At 38.0% G+C, this 13,733-nt stretch overlaps 1 protein-coding gene across 16 annotated transcripts in view; it reads right to left on the reverse strand.

Annotated features, from left to right (window-relative positions):
• Positions 1-13,733, reverse strand: part of KLF12 (KLF transcription factor 12) — a 458,192-nt gene that overhangs the window by 304,375 nt on the left and 140,084 nt on the right. The window lies entirely within an intron of this gene.

Consider the following 13,733-nt stretch of genomic DNA (forward strand, 5'->3'; position numbering starts at 1 on the left):
TAGTATGGATGTGGTAAAATAGGACTATTAAAGAGTACTATTTAGGAACTGTTGCAGGCTGGGCGCAGTGGCTCACACCTGTAATTCCAGCACTCTGAGAGGTCAAGACAGGAGGATCACTTGAGGCCAGAAGTTCGAAACCAGCCTGGGCAACGTGGCAAAACCTTGTCTCTATAAAAAATACAAAAATTAGCCCGGCGTGGTGATGCCTGCCTGAAGTCCCAGCTACTTGGGATATGGAGGCAGGAGGATTGCTTGAGCTAGGGCAGTTGAGGCTACAGTGAGCTGTTTGTGTCACTGCACTCCAGCCTGGGAGACAAAGACCCTGTCTCAGAAACAAACAAACAAACAAACAAAACTCTTGCAACTACATGGGAAAACAATTGGACATTATCCAGGAGAGTTGAAAATTTCTCTACAATCCAGCAATTCTACTTCTGGGTATATATTCCAGAGAAAATCTTCTATATTTGTACCAGGACACATTTAAACGACTCTTCATAGCAGGTTTAAGATAGCAAAAAGCTTAAAAGAATAGAAATGTCCATTGCTGAAAAATGTATAAATTATGGTGTAGTCATAAAATAGAATTCTATTCATTTGTGGAAATCAATAATCTTACCTATATGCGTCAATGTGAATGAATATCAAAAACAACAATGTCAAGTAAAAAAAGCAGATCATAAAAATAAACAGTATGGTACTATTCATATGTCTCAAAACAAACAAAAGTAAATGATACATAGTTTGAACACGTACTTATATACAACGAAAAGAAAGGAAATTATAAACAAAATTCAGGATAAATGGTTATGTGTGAGACTGCTACTGTCTGAATGTGTCCCTCCAAAATTCGTGTTGAATCCTAATCTCCACTGCAGTGGTAATAACAGGCAGTGCCTTTTAGCCGGTGATTTACGAAGCTGCCTTGTCCCTTCTGCCACGAGAAAATGCAGCTAAGAGTAACTCCTGGCCAGACACTGAATCTGCTGGAGAGTTCATCTCGGACTTCCCAGCTTCCGAACTCTGAGCAATACATTTCTAGTATTTATAAACTACTCAGTCTAAGGTATTTTGTTACAGCAGCCCCAACAGGCTAAGAAAGGGACTAAAAGGGGTCTTGAAAAAAAATACTGGAAACAATCTATTTTTTTAAGTTAGGTTTCTCTGTTATCATGGCTTACAACTTACACAGTCAATACATATATATTCTTTTTTATCTTTCAAATACTTAATAACTTAAATTATCTCCCCTGTGCTTTGTCAACTAGAGTGATCAATTCTTTTAACTGGTTAAACAAGAACTTTCAAAGTCTGATTTTGAAAAACATTAACTTCATTGACTAGGATTTGCTTTATTAAGGTGATATGCTCATCACACAACAGAAGCAGTTATTTTATTTTTAAGGCATGAATAGAAACTTAATTTGCAATACAAAAAGCACGAGGAAAAGTGGTTAAGAAAATCCTCAGAACACTCAACAAACTAAAAGAAATGAAGGAGGAGGAGGAGGTTCCATTTTGGGGGGTTTCTTGGTCCCATATGCATTGAAAGGTAAATGTACACTTAGGCAAAGACAACTGTCAGAAAGGATATCTTCCATTATTGAAAGGTAAATGTACACTTTGGCAAAGACAACTGTCAGAAAGGATATCTTCCATTATTGGAAGGTAAATGTACACTTAGGCAAAGACAATTGTCAGAAAGGATATCTTCCATTAAAAAATAAAAAAGAAATCTTGTTGCTAGATGCCTCATTATAAAATTGTTGGGTTATCACAAATTTTAATAATTTATGCAAGATTTTAATCATTTAATTTAATCATTTATACAAGATTTTAATCATTTATACAAGATTTATAATCATAAATATACTTGGTATAGGAAAAAAACACTCTTCATATTTGTTACTATATTTAACAATAGCCTAAGCAGTACATTCAGAGCATTTTTACCAAGATATCAGCCTAGCCATGGAGAGTAACTGCTTAGGAAAATCCCTCTCTTGCCATTTTTCTCATAGTTAACTCCTGTAAACCAGACCCTTTCCCTCATCTACCACATACTGGAAAACTCTGTCTTAATAAAAGAAATGTTCAATATTTCAGGTTTTCTGTCACCCATTTTTCATTTATTTCAGGATTTCATTTTTCTTTCTTCTGTCAATATAATCACACTCTTTAACACTTTTTTCCAAAAAAAAGAAAACAAAGTAAAATTCATTCTCATTTTTCTCTCATTCTCCTTCTTTTGCTCTTACTCACATTTCATTCATCCTCTTGTTCAAATATTCATTGAAAAGATCTCTATAAGGCAGCTTAATACTTATCCAGTATGAGGCTCACACCCTCTCCCTGTCTACCATCACTCCCCTCACCAAGGAATCCCTTTATCTTTGTTCCCGGAAGTTCAAGTGTACAGGGTTTCCTAGTCCTGTACTATGGCTCAACCAGAATGCCAGGCAACCAACCCCGGCACAGTCTAAGACTTAACATGCAATTAAAAAGCCACTTGCTTTCCAGCCCTGCTGTACAGAAGCTGCCCTATGCAACCACCTTTCTTGGTGCCAGCATGATCCAACTCAGTGATGTCGGCATGGACCTTTCACTACCCATCCCATTCTTCTCTCCAGTATCAGTGCCTTCTGGTTCATGAACCTCTGTCTGAATTACTACATTCCTGTTTATCAGGCGTTCCCCAGCACCGTGTCCTCCCAGTTACTGCCTGTCAACCTTGCCTCTAACTTACTCCTAGCCTTTATATTATTCATTCATATTCTGAATATAAACTATTGCTATCATTCTTGCTCATAACTTTGCTCTAAACTTTACTATCTGGACAAGTCCCTGATGTCCCGATTATTCACATATTTCCATCATGTACAAAATCAGAATCCTCCTTTTCCTCATGTTATGTTTTCTGTTTCCTAAACTCTCAATCACAAATCCCTGAGGCCACAAAGCCCTGACCCCAGCCTGACTGGTCTATGGCATTATAGACAGGCAGTCAAGATCCAAAATCCAGGGAGCAGAGTGGTCTCAACCACAACAGACAGTAGTAACTGAGTCAAGTACCATATGAAAAAGCAAGAAGAGGCCACAAATAATCTTGCAGGTTCTCAGAGTCGTGCAGAATTCATAAGCAGTGAATCCAAGCAGGTGGTATTCTAGGGCAGATGAGCCTTCCTCATGTGGAGACGTCCATTCATGTGACAGCACGGTCCTCTCCACTACAAGGGTGGGTGCCAGGAGCAGTGCTTCAGACAGAAATGGGAAAATCAAGGAAAGAACAGGAACCAACAGAGGTCTATAATCTAAGATCCTCGGGTGGGGAGGACAGCAAGCGGGTAGAGCTGCAAGTGAAATGGCAGAGAAGAGGCAAGGAGAGACTTGTTGGTGGATTTGAACTATCTCAACTGCATGTCTACATTTTCAGAACTGTCTTCCCTGCAGCGTGCCATCATTCTTGGGTTATTAAGAGCCATTCTGGTGGGACTTGGGGCAGAAGTGAAGCACCTGCCGCATGCATCTCACACTCGGAAGATGCAGCTCACACACACTGTCACCTATGTGCCTGCTCTCCTCGCTGGCACAGGGAAGCGGTTGGTCCACGGGATTGCCTTCATCCGCTTATTTTATTCATAGGCCATGATGTGTCTTGCTCAAGGAAGGGTGCCAGCTTCTCCCACAGTTCCCTGGCCTCTCTGAAGTTAGAGGCTTATGATCAGTGAGGGTCTATGTGGACTGGCGTGTACCCTCGCACATCCAGTGTGGCCTTCCTCTCCTGCGCTCCACTCTCATCCTTCCTTCCCGACTGCTAGCCCTGGTGACTTCAGCTCTGGCACCAAATATATAGAAGCAACAGCCATACATAATGTGCTTAACTAGTTCCTACCATCATAGGAGGTCAAGTCCTTTTAAGTCCCATATTCGGCACCTTTCCCCTCATTCTGTTTCTCTTTTCACACCCCAACTGATGACGGAATTTGGCACCAGAACTAGTCCCAGAAAAACAAAATGTTATGGATTCCTCCAGTTTGAAGATGAACTGTAGCTGACGCTGTTTTCCAGAAATGTTCACTACAGTATCTCCAGTCACATGTGCTCTTCCAGAATGTTTCCACTCTCCCATCAAGGGGTAGGGGATATGTCCCCTCCTTTTGAATTAATGAGCCTGTCTTTATAATCACCTAGATGAACAGAATACGGGGGAAATCACATCGCATCACTTCCAAGGGTGACGCGGCTTCTGCCTAGTGTTCTCCCCACCCACCTTCCCCAGTGCGCAGCTTTACTGTTAAGGAAGCCTCGGCCACATGAAGGCGTTGCAGCCAACAGACTGGCTGAGAGCCAGCATTAACTGGAAAACATGTCAACGAGAGTCTTCATGATTCCAGTCATCAGCCTTTGAACCTCAGCAGCCACTGAGGAGAGCAAGGGGAAGCCGACTCCACCAAGTCCTACCCAAGTAGCCACTTCAAGAGCAAAATACTGCTTTTGCGTTAAGCCACTAACCTGGGATGCTCTGTTTTGCAGCAATGGATGATGAAATCGTGGTTGTCACAAGGTGCCTAGATTCCAACTCTCAGTTAAAAAGGACACTCAACTCTCAGTTAAAAAGGAACACCTACCCTTCAATTTGAGTGCACATGATTGAGAACAGGGAAAGGGATTACTCATGGCAGCAGGGTGCAAGGCTGACAACCAGTGATTATCACAGTGTGCAACATTAGAAGGAGGCTTTAAACCAGGCTCAGGGTCCCAAACCCCAGACTCTCTGTGTAACTACCATCCCCTTGTTACTTACAATCCTGGCTCTAATGACTCTCCATGTGTTTGCTCTCAATCTTCCAGCTTCTCATTGTCAAGTGGCCTTTCATTTTTCCCTAGATGCCAGCTATTAGCACTCTAAATTAAAGGAGTCATCCCTGAGATGTGAAGCTATAAAACTGCAAAAGGCCCCTCTCACAGATTTTGCTCCCCTTAGACTCTCTGCTGTGTGAAGACGGATGAAAAGAAAAAGCTATACAGAACTTTTCCTCACTTTGATAACAAAAACAATCAAAAAAATTCCCCCAGAAAAAGTTCTTTGAAATCTAAATGATCTCACTACCCTGAAAGAGGCAACAGCCCTAGCCTATCTGTTAATTTCAATAGATAGCTGCTGGCTAGGTATTAACTAAACTTTAAACACAGCTCCAGAGCCACGGCTGCAACAGATATAGGATGTCTTAGTAAGTGTATGGGTTGTAAGTAAGTGCATGGCTATCACCTCAAGAGCTTTTAATGAGATAACCAATCATGTTTCCTGAAACTAGATTTTAGTTTTATCAGATATGTTACAAATAACAACATACAAAAATAAAGAAAAATTTGTTAGGCCAAAAGGTCTGATGAATTCTAAAAGTAGTTCATCTAGCTTTGAAGGCACATAAAACCATAGTATCACCATGTGAAACTGTGGTAAACAATCTACTGTTTGCAAAAAATTAGATATCTATTAGATTTTTTACAATGGGAAATTTTAATATTATCACTTGCTTCATTTAGCTGCAAAATGATTTGAATGGACTTTTTTCTTCCAATCACAAGAAGGAAGAAAATTATATTTTTATTGACATAAATCATAATTTGCTTGACTATTAATGGAATTAGTAAAATGAGAATTCTTTCAAAATTCTCAACCACATGTTTATGACAAAGGTAACATGTACCTGCAATCACAGTCACTTATGTTTTTGAAAACCTGTGGTTGGCAGAGTAATGGCCCCCTAAAGATGTCCATGTCCTAATCCCTGAAATCTGTTAGGTTACATGGCAAAGAGGAATGAAAGTCACAGATGGAATTAAAGTTGCTAATCACCTGACCTTAAAATAAGGAGATCATTCTGGATTATCTAGGATAGGCCAAAGTAATCACAATAGTCCTTAAATGTGAAGGAGGGAGGTAGAAGGGGAGAACCAGAGAGATGGCAGTACCAGAAGGACTCGGCCCAAAGCAGCATGTTAAATATGAATAATCAATTGATTCTTAAACTGGAATTTTGAGAAACTCACACTCCATTAGACTATAAGATATACTGAAAAACTATGTGTAAGGCACAAAAAATCACCCTTCTTGAGTCAATAATTATTAATATTATTAAATAAAATTCTTTAGAAAAAGTAAGAAATTCTCACCTAACATCAGCTTGAGAGAAGGGAAGAAACTGCCTTATTAAAATAATATACAAATGTTGATACATAAAACTATGTAGATATTATACTTCAATAAATGATTTTAATAATCAATTACTATGCTGCTTTAACACTATAATGTTCTCATTAAGTAAAAAAATTTTAACTAAAATGATATTTGAAAGATACTAGTATCATTTTTATGATCACTCTGGAAATTTCTGGTAAAATATAATAATTACTTTGGTAAGGTACTCTAAATAGCTTAGCTGAAGAAACACTATAATCAAGTGGCCAGAGAATGAAAATGTGTAAACAGGGAAGAGAAAAAGAAGAAGGGAGGGAAGGAGCGGAAGTGGCAGAGGGGAGAGGGGAGAGGGAGAGGCAGAGAGAAAGTGGGGGGAGAGGAAGTGAGGGGAAGAGAGGAAATTGGAGAGGGGAGAGAAGAAATGGGAGAGGAGAGACAAAGTGGGGGGGTAGAGGAAGTGGGAGGAAAGAGGAAGTGGGGGAAGAGGAAAGAGGAACTGCAGGGAGAGGGAGGGTAGAGAGGGAAAGAGTGAGAGTGAGAGAAGGAAGGAGACGAAGAGAGAAAAAGATAAATGAGCCTCAACAGATTCTGGCTGAAATGTAAATCTTTGACTTGTGTTTGTTATTTCAAATACTGTCTAAATAAAGATGTCATTTCCAGAGTCTCCCCTCTGCTTCCATGGCACAGCAGTGCCCCTTAGGAGAAGGGCTCCTGTCTTCCTTCATTCTGCCACTTCCAGTAGACCCCCTGGAATCATTGATTATCACACATTTATCTTTAACTCTAAGAGGAAATTTTTTAGGGCACTTTTGTGCCCAAAGAAAAAATATACACTTTTGCATTTGCTAAGAATTTTTTCTAAACTAACTTTTCTTGGTTGCTCCCATTTCTTCCAGTCAGTGTCATACTGGCAACTCAAAGTCTAGCTCAAATGTCACTTTAAATGTCAAGCCTTCCAGAACCCACATCCCAATTCCCTGGCTCTAATAAATATATTATGGCACCAGTCACATACAACTGTAGAAACTTATCTGCCCATCTCTGAGATAATGAAGTCTTCAAGGCACAGTCTAAATATAATTTGTCTTTCTAGCCCAGTGTCTAACAAATAATAAATGCTAAATATATGTTTGAATTGTAGTGTTTGCAACACTACAGAAGTTGCCAACATTCTGTAAGTGAACCAATAACATATGCCCCAACTACCACAGCATATCCAATGTTATTTCCTCCAAGAGAATTGGCGATGATTCTATTCTTTATCAACACAGAGAAGAACAATTTGGAAGTCCCCAGTCAGACCACAACACCAGAAGCTGCCATATAAGAAGAACACCTGGTACCCATCCCAGCATGCTCTTCAGTCAAAGGAAATAAAATATACAAATGCTGGTCTAAGTAGCCAATTTTCCTAAAGCTAAACTGACTATACTCTAAGCATGACTAACACAGCTTAAAATGATAAAAACAGCTATTTTAATGAGCACTAGTAACTACCAGGCAATATGCAAATGCTTTAGAATTTTTTTCTCATTTAACCTCCACAATAATTTTATGGAGTAGGAACTATTACTGTTATTGCCGTATCACAGACATGGCAACTGAAATATACAAGCAAAGTTGAACACTGGCAGAACCAGGATGGAAACCAGGCAATCTGAGTACAAAGTCATTTTTTTAAACACCACAGCAAGTTCAATATTCTCCATGTGCCCCTTAAATCCATTTAAAAGGTTACTTATTCAAAATGGCAATGTAAAGCCATTTTTACAGCCTTTTTTAAAACCCACTGAAAATGGGTAAAGCAAATAAAAAAATACAAAATAAACTTCCACCTTTAGTGAAAGTTAAAAGTCACACACTCAAATTCCCAATCAAAGCACATCTGTCAAATACTGTGAAATGCGAGAGGCAACTGGGAGCTGATAAACAGCTCCTCAAACCTCAAACAAAACACAGAATTTCCTAAAAGTAAAAATCACAGTTACACAAGACCTATTCAATGACCCTTTGATTAGAATAGACATCAGACATAAGTGAATACAGATCAATTTCTCAGAAAGCAGAGAAAGTGTTATTGAAAGAAAAACACACAGGCCCTGCCTTTTGTGGAGCCTAGCTCCCTCATGAAGGGGTTCTACCTGACGTGGCAGAAGGAAGACAGGAGCCCTTCACTTAAGGGGCACTGCTGTCCAATGGAAGCAGAGCAGACTCTGGAAATGACACGCTTATTTACACAGTATTTGAAATAACAAAATCAAGGCAAAGATTTGCACTCACTAGCTCATACTCAAATCACCAGTGCTCCTGCTCATACTGTGCTCTGGCAAACACTAGCCCCATATAAAGATAGGCGATACTCAGGGAGAGGCCATGAGAACTGCGGGTAAAAGCAGCAAATACCAAAAGCCAGAGGGAAATGTAAGCAAGAGGCCAATGAAGAACAATTACAGGAGAAATAACCCAGACAAACAGATGAAGAATTTAGACAAATATCTCTTCATAGACTCCAAAAAATTAAAATAATTACAGAAAAAAATTTCTTTAAAAAAAAAAGTTCAAGGCAGAGGTACAAGTGTAAGTTCAGAAAGTACAAGGGTTCACGTGATACAGTAACAGGTAACTAAAAGAAACGAAAATAAGTCGACATAGCTATGAAATATAGCCACCTTGGGAACAAAAAAGTAAATAATTTAACTGAAAATATAGTTTTTTAAAAAGTTCAACTTGAAAGCACATTGAGTGAAATTAAAAAGTTAAAGATGAAGGCCACAGATATGTTAAATCAAGGAGAAACATCACACATATTATCAGGGTTACTAAAGAGAAGAACAAAATAGTGTACTTTAAATATAATTTTAAAACCTCCTGTCATAAAAACAGACTCTACTTCTCAGAGATTAAGAGCAAGATCCAAGATAAAATGAAACAGAATGACAGAAAGTAAAACAATTGATGAAGTTCCTGAACTTTCAGGTTTAAAATAAATTGTTCATTAGCATCCTGGACAAAAAAACAAAACAAGAACAAGTGAAAAGATCAGTTTGCTTCAAACTTCACAGTGACACCAAACGCCAGATGACAGGGAAGTCATGTCTCCATATTTCTGAGGGAAGTAATAATACTACACAGCTTTGATAATTACAATTAAGAATCATAAAATAAATGTGAATAACCCTAATTTTAAAAGAATAGTAAAACAAAAAGAGGAAAAAGGGAGTCAGGAAGAAACTGTTAATTTTCCCATCTTTCTAACAAAAAGTCAAAAGATTCTGTTTAAAGTTAAATTCAGTCATTTCAAAAAACAGAATTAAAAGTTTGGGTTTTTTTTAATTAACTGTTAAGTAATAATATCATTTTGGTAAAAAGATATTAATATGAAATTAATCAATTAGGCTTAAATTCAATTCTTATTTTTTTCATTCCATTGGAAGCAAACTAAAAAAAATTCTTTGTAAGAGATGCAAGGTATAAATATGATCTTATTTTTAAAAAACCGTTTCTAATTATTTGTATGTATGTACACAGAGAAGCTATAAATAATGTTCACCGAATATGAACAGAAGGTATGAGGCACGGAGATGATGGGGCTTTGCATGCTTTAATGGTTTTAAAATGAGCAATGCATCATCTTTTCAAATAATGAAGCTATTTCTCTCCTTCAATAATTCCATAATCTTTCCCAAATCTCTGCATATCATTTTGTTCCCATTTCCCAGATAAATAAGATACCCAAAACTGAAGTGACTTGACAGTAAAAGGAGTGACCCAATTCAAGACGATATTTTAATAAATACTATGATACACATACTAGTTGGTATCATTATCAAGTCTATTGATGTGGCTCAATAAAAAAAAACTTTTAGTATGATTATATATGCCAGGAAATAGGATGAATGCAACATGAACTAAGAAATTCCAAGGCGTGCTCAACATAACACTAATATAGCCAACCAAGTCTTACAGATAGTAGCTATGCACCAAGTGCATGTTACAATTAATGACCTTTGAGGGCACTTCGATTTCTGAAAATGTCTGATTTTGTGATGTGAAATCATACAATGTCATGAATCTCTCTTACACTAAAAAACAAATAATATCAATACCATGCACACTTTTAGAACTTGACAGTTTTAAATCTTTTTCACAAGTATGTCCTTTTTTCACACCCATAGCAACTCTTGAAATAGGCAGGACAGGTGTTATTAGTTCCTCTTTGCAGATGAGAAAGTTAAAATTCACAAAGGAGAGGGCACTGGGGTTCCAGATCAAACAGACAGATAATTGCAGAGCTAAGGCCTGCCCCTTTTTGATTCCACTTTTATTGTCCAGGCAACTACCCTACATACACTTACAGCAGCCAATGCTAACAATCCATTTCATTTACATTAATTGCAGCTTTTGGAGCAGCTATCGCTACTTAGTTCAAAATGGAAGAAAAGCTGGATTGCTGCTATTACAATCCCTCTATCCTGTGCGAAGAAAGAGCCTTGGAACTTGGAAAAGAAATTTAAAGCAACCACAAGCTATACAACCATCACTATGAAATAAACCCTTTTTGTGTGGCATGAAATCGCTCACAGAAAGGCTTGCTCTTGTTCTCTTGATTTCCAAATGCATAAAGTAAAAGTCACCCCACTGCTAATCCTAGGTGGTTAGGCAGCTGTTCATCAGAGGTAGTCGCAAAGCAAGGTTTTAATGTGAACTCTGATAAGCTGGACTAATGTATATGTGGGGTGGGTATGTTCTGAACACCTGCTCTAAGCCAGCTGCTGAGAAGCACTGGGTAAACATATTGAAATGGCTGGGGGGAAGAAAAATGAAGCAAAGCAAGGAGCCAGGTCCACAACAAGCCACCGTATTCACAGAGAGGACAACTGCTGAAATACGCTGAAGCGTGTATCCACCAGATTTTATGCTGGTATTTGTGAGCAGGAAATAATGGACAACAGGAATCTTTTTAGAATTTATTTGTCGTTTTCTAAAGGCAGATGGTAAAGGGACAAATCCAAGTGCAATGAAGCTGAGTAAAGGAAGTCACTTAAAAATGAAGTAAAGAAAAACTTAATGCAAAAGTTGTGTTTGTTTTTTGTTTGTTTTTGTTTTTGTTTTTAAGGAAAGGGTGGATGAAGACTGCTCCTGAAAGTAAAACTCTCATTATGGACACAACAGAAATTTTATAAATCCAAAGTAGGCTATTTAAATTTTAGAACCTAAGCAGAAAGGCACAGCATGATATTCTGTGGCTCTTGGCAGGATTTTGTCACCACTGGCAAACTGGAAATGTACAAAACAGTTGTAAAAGCCATATTCAAATCCCTTTTCAATTATGTATACTATGGCAATGCGGCTTCCACTGCTGACATTTTAAAAACTTCATCTAATATTGACCTTGTCAATGTATTTGAAACATAAAAAAAGATAAACTTTCAAACTCTGCAATTTTCTCCCTGAATCAGACTTTGTTAAAACTAACAGCATCTGATTCAAGCAGACTTAAAAACAAGCATCAATGTATTCTCTGTTCAAAGGCATCTACAATGGATAAAATGTATGAAAAATCATTTTTTAAACACACAGCAGTGAGGCTGGGCACAGTGACTCACGTCTGTAATCCCAACACATTGGGAGGCCAAGGTGGGAGGATCACTTGAGGTCAGATGTTCAAGACCAGCCTGGCCAATGTGGTGAAACCCCGTCTCTACTAAAAATACAAAAAATTAGCTAGGCATCATGGCACGCACCTGTAATCCCAGCTACTTGGGAAGCTGAGGCAGGAGAATCATTTGAACCCAGAAGGCAGAGGTTGCAGTAAGCCAAGATCGCGCCACTGCATTCCAACCTGGGTGACAGAGCGAGACTCCATCTCAATGGGACAAACACATTAAATTAAATACTCACTGCTCCTTTCTCCTTAAAGACTTCTGAATTCATGAATTATGAGCTATAAGGCACAATTGTTCAGAATGAATCACATATATTACTGTCAATCATAATATTTTCAGGGTTTATCCTCAGGGTAACTAGCAACACAATGATTCTTTTTGCCATCATCTTCATTTGTCATAATAAAAATTAGTTACAGAATAATGACACTGCCAAAATTTATAAACTTACAAAGCTAACATTGATCTTTTCAAATATAAAAATTTAATGACAACTGAACAAAAACATAAATACTATCTCAACATCATTTCTAAAGGGAAGGGATAAATACATTTTGCATGACAGGTAAAGAACATTTCCATATTTATATAGAGAAGAGAAAAGAAAATTTAAATTTACTACCTTCACCACTCTAGTCTTAAGGAATACACAAAATTTTTAACTTTACTGTATAAATGGAATTATCAGTGGTGTGCTGGAGCTAGCTCATCCTTGGCTCATGAGAGCCAATTGTTGAATTTTAAGGAATCTTGCAAGCCAGGTGGTAAAGCCTTGAAACCATCCATAATGGGAATAATTACACCACAGGAATTGATAAACACTACAATCAGGCCTCTCCTCTCCCCTCCTCCTCCCAGAGAACCACTTTACTAACACACCACTGATCCACATGCAAATAAGTCCACAGTACAGTTAATCCTCACAAAGTGAATGCACCCACACAGGCAACACTGAGGTCATGAAAAAGAACATTACTGATACCTGCAGAAGTCTCCCTTGAACGATATCTGAATCAATATCCCTCCACAAGTCTAAACACTTTACAAATACTAGAAAGGAGCAATTTTAGCAATGCGGATGGAAGAAGGCAATTTAAGTGAAAGATACAACCTTGAAAGTCACTTGTAAGTAGCTGTGAAGGTAGGCTGGCAGAAAAAGACATGGCAAGTTGTGCATTGATTTGGAAGCAGCAAGAGTAATATGGGAAGGAAAATATGAAATTGTATTGCTGAGCAGCTACATGAGGAATTATGAGGCGCATGCTTCTGTATGAGACCTGTTCAGTGTAAAACCCTACTTATGAAATAGAGATGGTTTAACACATTGTCATTCTCTTAGGGTCACCTATGATTTTTACATTGTAACCAGCAGGAACTACAAGAAAATCTCAACTACCACAAATAAGGTAATACTCATCATTTGAGGACTGCTGAAATTCACAGCGCCCCCCCCCCCACCGCCATACTTTAATTTATACTGTATTTGTAAGAAACCAAATATTAAAGTTTTCCATGATGATCCTACTTCTAGGAGAAAAGCAGAGACTTCAGGGGCATAGGACTGCATTTGACAGCAATCATGCATCATATGGCACTGGTATTAGAACTACGTTTGTAGAAAACTGATGTATATTAAACAAAATCTGGCTTCTTTTTTTGTACCAGTGATCAGTTGCATCAAGCAGTTTTCCATTTTTTAATATTCATCTGAAAGTTGATTCTTAAAATACCCGCTTAAGTTCTAGAAAAGAATTACAGCTAGACTTGCAGAAAAAAAATGAGGAGTTGCTTCCATATAATTTTTTAAGGGGCTAAAAAGAAAAATTACATTTTACAGATAGATATGCACATGTAAGTACTGA

This window comes from Pongo pygmaeus, chromosome 14 (assembly GCF_028885625.2).
Source record: "Pongo pygmaeus isolate AG05252 chromosome 14, NHGRI_mPonPyg2-v2.0_pri, whole genome shotgun sequence".
NCBI classification, from domain to species: domain Eukaryota; kingdom Metazoa; phylum Chordata; class Mammalia; order Primates; family Hominidae; genus Pongo; species Pongo pygmaeus.